General features: G+C 44.2%; 1 protein-coding gene and 1 long non-coding RNA gene across 2 annotated transcripts in view; one reads left to right on the forward strand and one right to left on the reverse strand.

The window, feature by feature from the left end:
* The window catches only part of LOC132152375 (butyrophilin-like protein 3), a 110389-nt gene that overhangs the window by 30811 nt on the left and 63795 nt on the right, over positions 1–15783 (reverse strand). The window lies entirely within an intron of this gene.
* On the forward strand, positions 2432–2771 carry LOC132126070 (uncharacterized). The gene is made up of 2 exons (XR_009427359.1): positions 2432–2531; positions 2575–2771. It is a non-coding gene; the product is annotated as an uncharacterized LOC132126070 (long non-coding RNA).

Below are 15783 nucleotides of genomic sequence, written 5' to 3' on the forward strand. Positions count from 1 at the left end.
ACACACAACCAGAAAATCTTAATTCAGAAAATCTATGAAGACTTACTTGTTCCTGTGTGTTTCTCAATTCTTCCACGAAATTCAAAACTCTTAAGTCTGTGAATAAATGCAAGATCATACAGAGATCATTCCTGGTTTAGTTTTACTTTCTCATTTCACATGTGAACATCTTAAGTGATTATACAGTTCCTCCAATCACATGAGTGTTACACCCTCCTCCGTAGAGTCTAGAAGCAGGGAGGAGTAACATTTTTTTTTTGTAGGACCTTGTGTACTTGAGGACTTTGAGTTTATAACTGCCATTTGTGGAGGGGTATAATTAAATTTTTTTTAATCAATTTGCAGGTTCTAACTGGTTTAAATTGCTGGTTTAGTGGGCTCATTGCATAAACACAAAATAAGATATGCTTTAGGAAAAATAAATTATATTGAGGTCTGGCATATTTAATATATTCTGCAAAGTGCAGTTTCCCTTGTCTTTTTCATATTTATACAGCAGAATACAAAGAAAATAGCAACAGAACAAAGCTGACTGGAAAAAGCTAATATCAAAGATATCCTTGATATAAATGTCACAACAAATGTGTAGAATGTAGAAATACCTAATTAAACAACAGGTGTGTGCATGCATCTGCTGAAATGAATTTGTGAATATGATTTATAAATCTTAGAGTAGTATAATATAACTCATGTGGGTTGAATTTGGGACATAGTGTTGGTGAAAAAGTGCAATGCATTGTTATTGATGAGCTTCAGGAGAATGCAGATATTGCATGCAGGTACTGCACACAAGAGAGTTTTTTTTTTTATTAAAACAAGATTTAGACAAACTTTATTCTGTTAATGACAATTGTTTTTAGGTGTGTTAGAATCTACAACAGATTTAAGTATGGGAACTGTGTGTGGCAGAATACCAGGGTTCTGTGACTGTTTTATAGCATTAGAAGTATGATCCACTGATAAAAGAGATTAGATTAGAGGTGGACTTTAGCAATTAGAGTGGAGCATAATAAGAATGTATTTGTAACTTTGAATCTGTATATTTCTTGAATGTTGTCAAAATGAAGATTAATGCATCATTAGGCTTTATTATGAAAGTTATTAAATTATTAATAAAAATATATATATTTTCTAAGATTTTATTGATAATGATAATTGTTATATTTTGTTGTGTGTTATTGTGCTGATATCTTAAGGACTGCCATGGACAGCTGACTCCTAAAGTTATTTATATTCTTCATATTCTTCAAGTGTGCATCATCCTTTCAGTCAAATTCTTAAATTGATTTTGTCAATTAAAACAATAAGACATTTTGGCTGTTAGCCCATCATGCAATGCAGAGAAAACACAGAAGATGCATAACAAGGGGCAATTAGATCCATTTACACATTAAAACAGAACATTAAAATTTCCAATCCATTCATACCGTTTTGATATTTTAAACATATATCCTTGAATAATGATATTTGAAATTATAATTTTTTTTTTTTGGAATTATTATATTTTTTATTATATGTGAAATTAAAACTGGCAGTAGTTGGGAGCATATCACTGTTAATAAGTGAGTCATTGCGAGTGAACTGAATCATTTAAACGCTTGATTAATTCAGGAACGAAACGCCGTCAATAGAGCAAAAACAATTAATATTGCGTCTAAAACGTAATTATCTTAATATACAATTCTTGTTTAATAAACTGCTTTATAAAATCAAAAAACGTCAGTCTTCCTGTGATACTAATTATAAGAAAATATATTCATTTCTGCCCCTTATATCTTGATTTTTGTGATCATTATACATGCATTTTGATAAACTGAATTATATTGACATAAATAACCAATCATTTTGTCACTTGAGGTGTTGTAGGGTAGTTTCTGATGCGTGAGATTCAAAAACATCGTCCTCCAAAGTCAGCTTTATCACATTTATCCAACACAGCTTGTGTATTGTTCCAGAGACAACCAATAAAGATATAAAGAATAGATGGTGCTGGCATCTTTATTCCAGGTGGCACACAAAGCATGTCTCCATTACCAACCCTTCCTCTAGGGAATGCACTTCATCTTATACAACACATTACTGCCACCTGCAGGCATGAATCAGTACTCATCACAATAGATACTCATTACATCTCTTTTCCTTTTTTTTTTTTAACACATTATATTCACAATTACTAATAATTCACATCAGCTCAACTGTAAAAATGTACAATGAGTAAATTTCCTTTTTTTTTCATACAGTAAGTCCGTATGAACAGGAGCTTTTCGAACTCGAGGTACAGATAACTCGAGTTCACGAATTTGTTCTGCAGAATTAAACATACCTGGAGATAGAATTTCATGACGTTGCAGATCAACAGGGGGCATTTCACAAGACTGCAGTTCTGCAGACAGGGTTGGCTCATCAACAAGAGGACATTTCTCTGCAGTCTTAAAGGGACTGTAAGTAGGAATTACTCCCATCTAGTGGTGAAATTGTATTTTGCATTCAAACTAATTTTGCTCTCCAGCGCCTCGCTTTTTCAAATGCGCGTTGCATCTACGGTAGGCGATATGTACCAAAAAGCTTTGACAGGATGTCTTCTTAATAGCACTTCGTTGAGTTTTCCTTCAGGTGAACAGGTGTGTTATTTCAAACAAACTGCAACATGACAACTAACAAACGAATGTTACAGTATGAATTACTGATTGTGGAAAACATGAAATATTGTAATTAGTAGTTATGTCTTCTTTATTCGTTATATTTTCTGAATTATGTGCATTGTTAGATATCATCATCAGATGATTCAACAATAGGGAGAGGAAGAGGTAGAGGTAGAGGTAGAGGGAGAGGACAGAGAGGCAGTGGATCAGTGGGATCTAGGCGAGGAGGTGGACGAGGAAGAGGAGGAGAGCGAGAGTCAATACCACGACGACAAAGATGCCCGGCAGCTACGAGAGACGATCTTGATAGAATTGAAAGTTTACAAAGGCAGAGAAGAGAAGCGAAGCGACCGAGGTTTGAACAATTTATGTCTAGCAATAGCAATGAATTCTCATTGTCTGTACAGTTATATGCACGTAGCAAAATATTCACAACTTGAGCTAATGAATTGTTTTTGAAAAAGTAGCACTGACTTACCTGTCGAGAAGAAAACAGGCCACTTCAGCGTCTCTTTTGAAATCTTCATCCAGCATTAGCTCTTTTCACCTAGAAAAAGCTTCCCCGACATTAACTTGTTTTCTGTAATCTACGGTCACGTTTCCTTTTATGTTCTATTTTTGACTGTTTTGGCGACGATGTTTTCTTCTCCTGTGGCGCGGCATATGTATGGTCCATAATAAGAATGCAATCCATTAGTTATTACTTTTTGTCCCTCTCTGCTATTATAGTTTTGCAAGATGGCGGAACTACATGGAAGCCTCTGTCGACCTACCCGTCCCATGTATATAAAGATAATAAATTCTTCATTTACGAGGATTAGTTGAAACATTGGCATAGGTATTTGTACACCATTGAGGGCATATTTATGAATAAACATATTGATTTTAGATAATAAAATACCTAAAAAGTTACTTATTGTCCCTTTAAGCAAGCTCTGTCGATTTCTCCGCAATTTCTGTCCATCTTCTGTTTGAACCAGATATGATCTTGGGTTTACCTCTTTTAGTACTGTAGCTTTCTTTTTCCATCCATTAGGCTCCGCAATTCTAACTGTATCTCGTTCAGAAAGAGGTTTCAAATGTCGAGCTCCCTTGTCATAATATTCTTTCTGCTTCTCTTTAAGATGTTGCATCTCTTTTAATGATAGACTGTTGTTTTCTGTTTTCAGGGATACTTTTGGCAGTGTATCACGCAGTTTTCGGTTCATCAATAACTCCCCAGGAGATAATCCACAACTGAGTGGAGAAGAACGGTAACTCAGAAGAGACAGATTTATATCAGACCTGCTTGCTGCGGCTTTTTTCATAAGTCTTTTTACAATTTGTACCCTTTTTCTGCTTTACCATTTGCCTTTGGATAAAGTGGGCTTGAAGTAGTATGTTTAAAACCGTACTGTTCCGCAAACAGTTTGAATCCACAACTAGTGTACTCAAATCAGAATCCACAACTAGTGTACTCAAATCAGAATCCACAACTAGTGTACTCAAATCAGAATTCACAACTAGTGTACTGAGGACCATTGTCACTTTGCACAATATGAGGAATTCCATGCCTTGCAAAGATGCTTTTCATGCGTTGAATCATGTCATTCGATGTTGTATAATGGAGCTGTTCAACTTCAGGATAATTGGAATAATAATCGATAACCACCAGATAATCCTTACCTTTCAACTGGAAAAGATCAGTTCCTACTTTTTGCCACGGTTCAGTAGGATGAGCAGCTATCATTATAGGTTCTTTGGCCAGTTTATAATGATGACTTAGACAGACGTCACACTGATTGATGTATTTCTCAATGTGCACATTAATTCCAGGCCAGAAAACAGCTTGTCTAGCTCTTCTCTTGCATTTTTCGATACCAAGATGTCCCTCATGAATTCTATGAAGCATGTCGTGGCGCATTGATACTGGAATGACAATTCTGTTCATTCTCAACAGCATGCCCTCAACCACACTCAGTTCTGCCCTTAAAGGAAGGTACTGTGGACACTTGCCTTTGATCCATCCATGTTGAAGGTATGTAATAACCCTCTGCAATTCAGCGTCCTTAGCAGTTTCTTCTGCGATCAGCTTTAACATCTCATCTGAAACTGGTAACGCTGAATACACCATACTCACATGTCTCTCAACTTCGTCCATTTTGCTAATCTCCGAAGCTACTGGTGCTCGAGTGCATCAGCCACAATGATATACTTTCCAGGTGTATAGACTAGATTCAGATCATATCTTTGTAATTTCATCATCATGCGTTGAATTCGAGGTGACATCTCATTTAAGTTCTTTTGAATGATGGAGATTAATGGTTTATGATCCGTCTCTACTGTAAAAGTAGGTAATCCATAGACATATCCATGAAATTTTCACAGCCAAATACTAAACCCAAAGTCTCCTTCTCCATTTGTGAATATCGTCTTTCAGTCTCTGTCATAGATCGAGAAGCATAGGCCACAGGTCTCCAGGAATCCTCAAAGGCCTGAAGAAGCACCGCCCCCAATCCATCCTGAGAGGCGTCTGTAGAGATCTTAGTTGGTCGTGTGTGATCAAAAAAAACAAGGACAGGTTCAGTAGTAAGAGTCTCCTTTAACTGCTTCCATTCTTGATAATGTACTGAAGTCCAGACAAACTCCTGATCATTTTGTAACAACTTTCTCATATGGGTAGTTTTAGCTGACAAATTTGGCAGAAATTTCCCAGGAAGTTCACCATTCCCAAAGCACGCAGAATTCCCTTCTTATCCATAGGTGGAGGCATATCAAGGAGTGCTTGCACTTTTGCTGGATGTGGCTCCACACCTTTTGCAGACAGCTTGTCCCCTAAGAACGTGATCTCAGTGACTCCAAATTGAACCTTTTTCTGATTGAGCTTTAAATCATGTGCTCGAACTCTTTCAATCACTTTTACTAATCGCTGATTATGTTGTTGAATGGTGGACCCCCACATCACAATATCATCAATATATGCTCGAACACCCTCTAGACCAGGGACCAGCAACCTTTTCGGCATGACGTGCCATTTTTTATTTTTATGGTTAACCACTGTGCCAAGTGTGCACAGCCGCCCCCCCCCCCCCACACCCCGATATAATTCTGTATTTAAACGGTACATACACAATTTTTTATTATACGATAAAAAAAAGTTTTTTTAACGTTTAATCAACATTAATGCACTGCTTTAATTGATGAACGTGCACACACAGACACACACACACACACCACTCGCACACAGAGATCTGAGATCGTGCTGTGCAAAAAGTAGCATGCAGAAGCTCATAAACCTATGAGTGTTGTCACGCTACTTTTATTAATCGATACTGAATCGCTACATTATATTTCTCAACAACAAAGGGGCAAAATCGCTTCATTGTCTGCAGAGAGAGACAATTTACCACCCCACCCCCCACTTTCTTTCTCTCAAAATGGCCATATTTCAGAAAATTTTTCATCACTGGATATAGCTTTAGGTCATTTAACATTTCTATGGTAAAACGTATTATTAAAAGTTGACTAATGTTAATTGATTTGCAGCTTCATCTTACCTCACTCTCTTTAACGTTAAACTGACGCTTCGCGCTCTGCTTCTGTGAAAGGTAAACCCCGCCTACTTTGATCTGATTGGCCATCTCAGTGATTTTGACATTGACGAGTGCTGTTAGACCGAGGCTTTGATCTGAAGCACCTAGTATGTGCAGTGTTTGCACGTGCATCCATGCAAGTTAATTCTCACACTTTAATAGTATTTGTAGCTCCTAACAGGCTGTGTGACTATGAGAAGTTATTACATCAAACTGTACGTCATTATACAGTTTTCCTTATTGCTTGCGTGCCAGCGATTATCCCTCTGCGTGCCACTGTTGGCACGCGTGCCGTAGGTTGCCAACCCCTGCTCTAGACCTTCAATAAGGGTTTCCGTGGCTCGATGAAAAATCTCAGGAGCTGATTTGATTCCAAAAGGAAGTCGAAGAAAACAATATCTCCCAAAGGAAGTATTAAATGTATAACACTGGCTACTCTCAGAATCCAATCGGATCTGCCAGAATCCTTGAGATGCATCTAATTTGCTAAAAAACTTAGCTCCTGACATGTCGAATGAAATGATCTCTTCACGGGTGGGTATCTGGTAATGTTCTCGTTTGATGCTATCATTTAGGTCTTTAGGATCTAAGCACACTCTTAAGTCACCATTAGGCTTCTTCACACAAGTTATAGAATTTACCCAGTCTGTAGGTTGTTCAATCCGGTGTACTCCTGATTGGGTCATGCGATCCAATTTATGAAGATAAAATTATGCCATAATGAATTGCAAGCGCAAGGTAAAATTTGTGAAAGTGTAAATAAGATTGCAAGCGTAAATCAAATTTGCATGCGCAAGATAAGATTTGTAAAGGTGTAAGTCGACTTTCAAGTGTAAGAAAAAAATATTTGCAGCATTTTAGTGTTATTCGTAAGTGTAATTCATGTATTGTGAAACTGCAGCTTCATGCTAACGCAAAATAATAAGGATCTGCATTCTTCTGACTTCCATTTTTCCGCGTGTACACTTTTGGCACTGTTTCAGCGCACAGATGCGGCCAAAAGTACTGCAGGTCTGTGAACATCAATTTGCAAGCGAAAGCAACAGAGTCAAGAACTGCAAAACAGATTAATTGCGTAAAATCAAACTTTGTTTAAAAAATAAACTGCTGCAAACGTCTAAATTACTTGTTGGGTGCGTAGGATAAACGCTCCCGAAATAACCTGGTTTGCACAGTTCGTCTTTCTGCGCTTACAGTTTTGGCACGATTCTATCACTGACTTAGCTTTGCAAGCGTGAAAGAGGAGGGCGGGTCCACCTTCTTCATGTAGCCAATCAAATGAGCTTCTTGCTGACTCTCGATTTACTCTTATCTGATTGGTTCAATTATCGCGCCAGTCACCAGAAGAGAAACAAACTCCTTCGTGAGTGACTTTCTGACTTGGCTCAGCATCTTCCTCGCCGCCGTTATGGTACTTTTAACGCACACACAAATATATAATAATAAACAATTGTTGTAGGCCTATATTAAAATAATTTATAAGTTGTGTAGGCTACTATTAAGCCGACTCCCGCCTCCCGTGTGTTAATACTGCATACTATGACATTCTCGGTGTTAAGAAAAACAGATTCGGCTGGTTTGGCATTTTCATTGAAAGGATGTAGGTCTATATGTTAAGCATCTGGTGAGAGCTCAATACTCGCGGCACCAGATAGGTAAGTCTCGACGACCATAAAAGAGGAAGTTAAGGTTGTAGCTGGTAGGCTCTCACTGACGTACGATGGGAGCACACGGCATCGGACGAGTAAGCCTTGCTGGTCATAAAATAGAAGATCTAAGGTTGTCTAGCCGGGAGGCTCTCGACGGCATCTGGTGGGAGCTCAATACTCGCGACACCAGATGGGTAAGTCTCGACGACCGTAAGGGGGAAGTTAAGGTTGTCTAGCCAGAAGGCTCTCGCTGGCATTCGGTGGGAGATCCATGTTTGCGGCACTGAATGGGTACACCTGTAGTCGGATGTAAAGGCCAAGAATGCTTGACCAGGAGGGCTCTTGCAGCCTTTGACGAGAGTTCATTATTCGCGTTGGTTGGAGGGAAAAATCCACTCGACGGGGACAGCTCTTGCGGCATCTGACGGGATTTAAATACTCACGGCATCAGACGGGTAACTGCGCCGGTAGTTTGTCATAAAAAGGCAAGGTTTGCTCGACCGGGAGGCAATCTGACGGGAATTCAATAGTCACTGTATCGGATGGGTGAGCCTTGCCGGTAGTTGGAGACTTTATTTATTTATTTAGTTTTATTATTATTTATGTATTTATTATTTTATTTATTATTGTAGCAAAGTTCGTTGGTTGGAAGGAAGAGGACAAAGGGGTCGGCGGGACTGCTGACAGTTTTATTACCAAAATAAAAAGTACTCAAAAGTTACAAACACCCAAACGGTGACTCTTATTCTGACAGCGCTCGTTCCGGGTTACTCTTTCCGGTTTCCGTTTTCGTTTCCGGCCCGGGTCAGCAGTCCGTCTCTCTCTCGCTTGCTTCCGATTCTCCTGGCGTTTTAAACTCTCTCCACGCCAATTGCTAGAACAAGAAACAGGTGATGATAATTTCTGCCCAAACCACTCACTTACCGCTCGTCTCCTGATTCTCTCTCCCGCTGCAGACTTCGCTAAACCACGCCCCCCTGCCACATGTCCCCCCACGGCCCGACTCAGGCCGGGGAGCCATCCGGCCAGCAGCCCCCCCCATTTCTGGAGAGGAAGTCGGCCACCGCCATCTGAACACCCGGCCTGTGGATCACCTTGAACTTAAAAGGCTGAAGAGCTAGATACCAACGAGTGATCCGCGCGTTGGTATCCTTCATGCGGTGGAGCCACTGCAGCGGAGCGTGGTCCGAACAGAGGGTGAACTCCCGTCCCAGGAGATAATAGCGGAGGGTGAGGACGGCCCACCTGATGGCAAGGCACTCTTTTTCGATGGTGCTGTACTTAGCCTCTCTCTTCGAGAGCTTCCGGCTAATGTACAGCACTGGCCGTTCCTCTCCCTCTATCTCCTGGGACAGGACTGCCCCCAGCCCCCTGTCCGACGCGTCTGTGTGCAACAGAAAAGGGAGAGAAAAATCAGGAGAGTGTAACAACGGCCCGCCACACAGGGCAGCCTTGACCTGAGTAAAGGCCTGCTGGCACGGCTCCGTCCACTGGACCGTATCTGGCACCTCCTTTTTAGTAAGGTCAGTCAAAGGGCTGGTGAGGTCCGAATAATTAGGAATAAACCATCTATAATATCCCGCCAGCCCCAAGAACTGCCTTACCTCCTTTTTGGTCTTGGGACGTGGGCAGGTCGCAATAGCGGCTGTCTTATCAATTTGGGGACGCACCTGCCCATGCCCCAAGTGGAAGCCCAGATACCTTACTTCCACCCGCCCAATCGCACACTTCTTTGGGTTGGCCGTGAGCCCTGCTTCCCTCAGCGACCTCAGGACAGCCCTCAGATGCTGCATATGCCGCTGCCAATCATTACTAAATATAATGATATCATCTAGGTAGGCAGCCGCATACGCAGCATGGGACCGCAGAATCCTGTCCATGAGGCGCTGAAAGGTAGCTGGGGCCCCGAACAAGCCAAACGGAAGGGTAACAAATTGGTGTAATCCGAACGGCGTTGTGAAAGCGGTCTTTTCTCTGGACAATGGAGACAAGGGGATCTGCCAATAGCCCTTTGTTAAGTCCAGTGTCGAATAAAAGCGAGCCGCGCCCAGCCGATCAAGCAACTCGTCAACCCGCGGCATTGGATACGCGTCGAATTTCGACACAGCATTCACCTTGCGGTAATCTACACAGAAACGGACTGAGCTGTCCATTTTCGGAACTAAAACCATCGGGCTCGCCCAGTTACTATTAGATTCTTCTATTACCCCCATGTCAAGCATAGCGCCTAATTCAGCCTGAACTACTTTTTTCTTGTGCTCAGGTAGACGATACGGCCGGCTGTGAACTACCACGCCCGGCTCGGTCTCGATAAGGTGCTGAATCAGGTTAGTACGGCCCGGTAGGGGTGAGAAGACGTCGGCAAACTCTGCCTGCAATTTCGTTAAATAAGTGAGTTGGGACGGCGAGAGGTGATCTCCCCCGGGAGCCAGGGCGAGGGATGGTGGTTTGATATTCGCCTCTGGCCCGAGATCATCCTCTCCGCCAATCACCGTTGCCAACATCACTGATTCCGCCTCATTCCATTTTTTAAGAAGATTGAGGTGGTAGATCTGACGGGACCCGTTCCTATCGGACCGTATTACCTCATAATCGAGATCTCCGACCTGTCTTGCGACCTCAAACGGTCCCTGCCACTTAGCCATTAATTTGGAGCTCGACGTTGGGAGTAATACAAGTACTTTCTCTCCCGGTGCAAATTTGCGTAACCTAGTTCCCCAGTTATACAGCTGGCTCTGGCGGTCCTGGGCTTGTAACAAACTCTCTCTTGATAGCCGCCCCAATGTGTGGAGTTTTGTTCTCAAGTCCAGCACATGCTGAATTTCGTTTTTGCCCTGAGATGGTCCCTCCTCCCAAGTTTCTCTCAGTACGTCAAGCACCCCCTGGGGCTGGCATCCATAGAGAAGCTTGAAGGGGGAAAACCCCGTGGAGACTTGCGGGACCTCTCGCACAGCGAATAACAAGGGCTCTAGCCACCTATCCCAATTTTTGGCGTCTTCGTGAACGAACTTACGGATCATGGATTTAAGTGTGCGATTAAATCGTTCGACCAGGCCATCGGTTTGTGGGTGATAGACGCTAGTTCGAATCGACTTAATGCCCAACAATCCGTACAGTTCGCGTAGCGTACGTGACATAAACGCCGTGCCTTGATCGGTGAGGATTTCTTTTGGAACCCCCACCCGGGAGATAAGACGAAACAGGGCGTCCGCAACACTTTTAGCGGAAATGTTGCGGAGGGCCACCGCTTCCGGATATCGTGTTGCATAATCAACTATGACTAATGCAAAGCGATGTCCTCGTGCCGATCGCTCTAATGGCCCGATGAGGTCCATACCAATTCTCTCGAAGGGGACCTGCGTTAAGGGAAGAGGGCGCAAAGGCGCTTTTGGGGCGGCCGCTGGGTTTACCAACTGACATTCCGGACAAGACGCGCACCACCTGCGCACGTTGTCATGAATGCCCGGCCAAAAGAAACGGGCCATGAGGCGATTTAGTGTTGCTGCCTGTCCCAAATGGCCTGCCATAGGATTAGAATGAGCCGCATGGAAAAGCATTTCCCTGCGGCCCTTTGGAATTAACAATTGGGTTGTATTCAATTTTGTCCGAGCGTCTTGGGTCACTCGATACAACCGGTCTCTTAAAATGGCAAAATACGGATAGGAGAGCGGGAGGGCAGGTTGGAGACTGGCCATCGATGGTGCGGACCTGTTGAAATGCATGTTTTAGGGTCTCATCCTGAGACTGCTCCAGAGGAAAGTCATCACGCTCCGAGAGAATCAGTCTCCCGATTTCGTTCAGTTCCCCTGAAGCAGAACCCAGCGGTCCTGGCTCAGTTTCCCCCACCTGTACCCACGCGGTCTCCTTCCGCGCCTTATTTCCCCAAGAGGCATCCGCACATAACGACCCCAATAAAACCGTAAACGCGGGCCAATTCGTTCCCAAGATTATCGGATGCCGGAGGTGGGGACTAACCGCCACCTCCACACTATGCTTTTGTCCCCGGAATTAAATTATTATTGGGACAACCGGATACTCCACCACATCCCCGTGTACGCACCGCACCTTAACCACGCGGCTTGTATCCAATGCCCCCGGTTGAATCAGGCTTTGATGGATTGAGGTTTGGTTACATCCTGAATCCACCAAGGCCGGATACGTACCCCCCTTGATACTCACGGGTATTTGGTACTCGCCAGCCTGACCGGGGGTGACCTGTGGGACGTCCGGGACCCGGATCATCGTCCCCACCTCCATCACTGGACACCTGTCCACAAAATGCTCCGTGTCCCCGCAACGCCAACAGGCCAGCCCAGACCTACCCGCCGCCCCAGTGGCAGGGAGTGGATTGGAAAATTGGCGCAGAGAGAGCGGAGACACGGAAGCACCACTGTCCCCTTTGGCAGCCCTGGGCGGGGCCCTTGGACTCGCGAAGTAGCCTGGGTCAGACCCGCCCCCCGGGGCGGGACACGAGGAGGGCCGGGTGGATGGGACCTAGGGAGAGGGACAGGGCGAGAGAGAGAGGGGGGAGAGAGGGAAGGAGAGAGAGAGTTAGTAGGTGGGGGTGCACCGACCCCTGGGCACGCCACCATGTGGTCCTCCGCCAGGTGGATGGCCGAGTCCAGCGACGTGGGGCGGTGGCACTGGACCCACTCGGCCGTCTTCTTGGGAAGCCGAGCGATGAACTGCTCCAGCACCACCAGGTCGATGACATGCTCCATGTCGCTTCCCTCGGCTAATAGCCACTTGCGGCAGGAGTCCTGGAGCTGTTGGGCCATCGCGAAGGGTCGACCGGCTTCGCCCAAGTCCTGCTCTCGGGGCCACCCGCAGGCCTCCGCTGACTTTTCAAACAGCTCCAGGAAGGCCTCCGGATCGTCCTGGGGCCCCATCTTGTGCAGCAGCAGGTGCATGGGTGCGGCGGGCGGCCCGGCGGCCTCGGCGTGAACCTCCCGATCAATCCAGCTCCGGAACCTCTCGCGGTCCTCCTGCTGGGCCTGGACAATGGCCTGAAAATGTCTCTCCTGGTCGGTCCTCAGGTCCAGCAGGGCCTGTTGTTGTTCGCGGTGAAGGACCGCGAGGGAGGCGATGATATCCGCAAGCGGGGTGGCGGCCGGACTTTGCATGGCGGCGGCGACGGTCCTACTTCCTCCCGGATTTCAGCACCAGTGTAGCAAAGTTCGTTGGTTGGAAGGAAGAGGACAAAGGGGTCGGCGGGACTGCTGACAGTTTTATTACCAAAATAAAAAGAACTCAAAAGTTACAAACACCCAAACGGTGACTCTTATTCTGACAGCGCTCGTTCCGGGTTACTCTTTCCGGTTTCCGTTTTCGTTTCCGGCCCGGGTCAGCAGTCCGTCTCTCTCTCTATTTTTTTTCTCTCTCTCCATATTGCATTGATATCCATATTGCATATTGTATAATGATTGCATGATCATTGTTCTACAGTTGGGATAGAGAATTCATCAAGAGCCATCGAGGTGATTATGCTTTTAAATGGCAAATTATATGGAGCTGACGAATTGGTTAAGAGTTTTCAAATTCTTGGTTAAGAATTTTCAGATTAACCACTCCAGTGGGCTAATGAGAAACCAAGAAGGCGGGGCTTCAAAAGGGTTCATGATCAGCTTTTTTTTTTTTTGCCACCTATAAGGGAAATCTGAACAAATTATTTCAGTGAATAGCTGAAACTTATAGCAACATTTGAGGTCAAGTTCAATGACTTATGGTTGCTGTAGCATGCCTGTTGTAAAGAATTGTCCAATATTAAAGATGGTGAACATTTGAATTAAATGTTTAGCAAAACGAGAACTAGGTTGTACAGTGTTGTGTAGAAACGATTGTCGGGAACGTTTGTGCCCTTGAAGGCTTTTGATATGATGAACATGTATATTACATTGTTAGCGATACATTACGTTAAGTTTGTTCTATGGAACAGTATGATTGATTGTTTTTCGAGAGTAGTGGCAAGTGTTGATTTTTTTTTTATATTAACAGGCTCCTGCGGGAGTGAGAACTGCTACGACAGTAGGGAACGACAGGAAAGAGATACAGACCCTGCTGCGGCAGTGGAGAAATATAGATAGAGGCTCCTGCAGGAGCAGACACTGCTGCGGCAGTGGAGAAATATAGATAGAGGCTCCTGCGGGAGCAGACACTGCTGTGGCAGTGGAGAGATCTAGATAGAGGCTCCTGCGGGAGCAGACAATGCTGCGGCAGTGGAGAAATATAGATAGAGGCTCCTGCAGGAGCAGACACTGCTGCGGCAGTGGAGAAATATAGATAGAGGCTCCTGCGGGAGTAGACACTGCTGTGGCAGTGGAGAGATCTAGATAGAGGCTCCTGCGGGAGCAGACAATGCTGCGGCAGTGGAGAAATATAGATAGAGACTCCTGCTGGAGCAGACACTGCTGCGGCAGTGGAGAAATATGGATAGAGGCTCCTGCGGGAGCAGACACTGCTGTGGCAGTGGGGAGATACAGAAAAAGGCTCCTGCGGGAGCAGACACTGCTGTGGCAGTGGAGAAATATAGATAGAGGGTTCGGTGAGCTTCTTTGATAAGGAATTGGTCTGACCGATAATAGGTCTTAAGGATGGTTAGGGTGTGGCGGAACATAGAAGTAAATGGGAGCATGAGAGGGGAGGAGAGATAGCTCTTGAGCCACCTGCAGAGCTTGCTTCGGCTGCTGTATTTGTTGGCTGCAGGAAAAGTAGAAGGGTTAGTAAAAATTGATGGGGCAAGCTAAAAAAATAAAAAGTGCCTGGGTAGCCTACTGTGTTGCCAGCTTGCAATTGGTTTCCTGGTTTGACAATTCCTCAAGCCTTGTCCACATTAGTACGTTCCTGCTGGAAAAGCATGTTTTCCACTTGTTTTGGCCTTCTGGCATTTTTAAACGGTCTCCAGAGCGGATAAATTTGGAATGCTGTTTTCGCGTTGTAGTATGGACTGTGGAAATAAATGAGCAATGGACACACACTGTGTTTAAATTATAGATTTGGATATCAGCTCAAAGCTCTAAGCAGATTATATGATATACACCATATAATATGCTTAGACCTTTGAGCTGATGCTTAACATATACATCCTTTCAATGAAAATGCCAAACCAGCCGAATCTGTTTTTCTTAACACCGAGAATGTCATAGTATGCAGTATTAACACACGGGAGGCGGGAGTCGGCTTAATAGTAGCCTACACAACTTATAAATTATTTTAATATAGGCCTACAACAATTGTTTATTATTATATATTTGTGTGTGCGTTAAAAGTACCATAACGGCGGCGAGGAAGATGCTGAGCCAAGTCAGAAAGTCACTCACGAAGGAGTTTGTTTCTCTTCTGGTGACTGGCGCGATAATTGAACCAATCAGATAAGAGTAAATCGAGAGTCAGCAAGAAGCTCATTTGATTGGCTACATGAAGAAGGTGGACCCGCCCTCCTCTTTCACGCTTGCAAAGCTAAGTCAGTGATAGAATCGTGCCAAAACTGTAAGCGCAGAAAGACGAACTGTGCAAACCAGGTTATTTCGGGAGCGTTTATCCTACGCACCCAACAAGTAATTTAGACGTTTGCAGCAGTTTATTTTTTAAACAAAGTTTGATTTTACGCAATTAATCTGTTTTGCAGTTCTTGACTCTGTTGCTTTCGCTTGCAAATTGATGTTCACAGACCTGCAGTACTTTTGGCCGCATCTGTGCGCTGAAACAGTGCCAAAAGTGTACACGCGGAAAAATGGAAGTCAGAAGAATGCAGATCCTTATTATTTTGCGTTAGCATGAAGCTGCAGTTTCACAATACATGAATTACACTTACGAATAACACTAAAATGCTGCAAATATTTTTTTCTTACACTTGAAAGTCGACTTACACCTTTACAAATCTTATCTTGCGCATGCAAATTTGATTTACGCTTGCAATCTTAT

Source organism: Carassius carassius, chromosome 1 (genome assembly GCF_963082965.1).
Source record: "Carassius carassius chromosome 1, fCarCar2.1, whole genome shotgun sequence".
Lineage (NCBI taxonomy): Eukaryota > Metazoa > Chordata > Actinopteri > Cypriniformes > Cyprinidae > Carassius > Carassius carassius.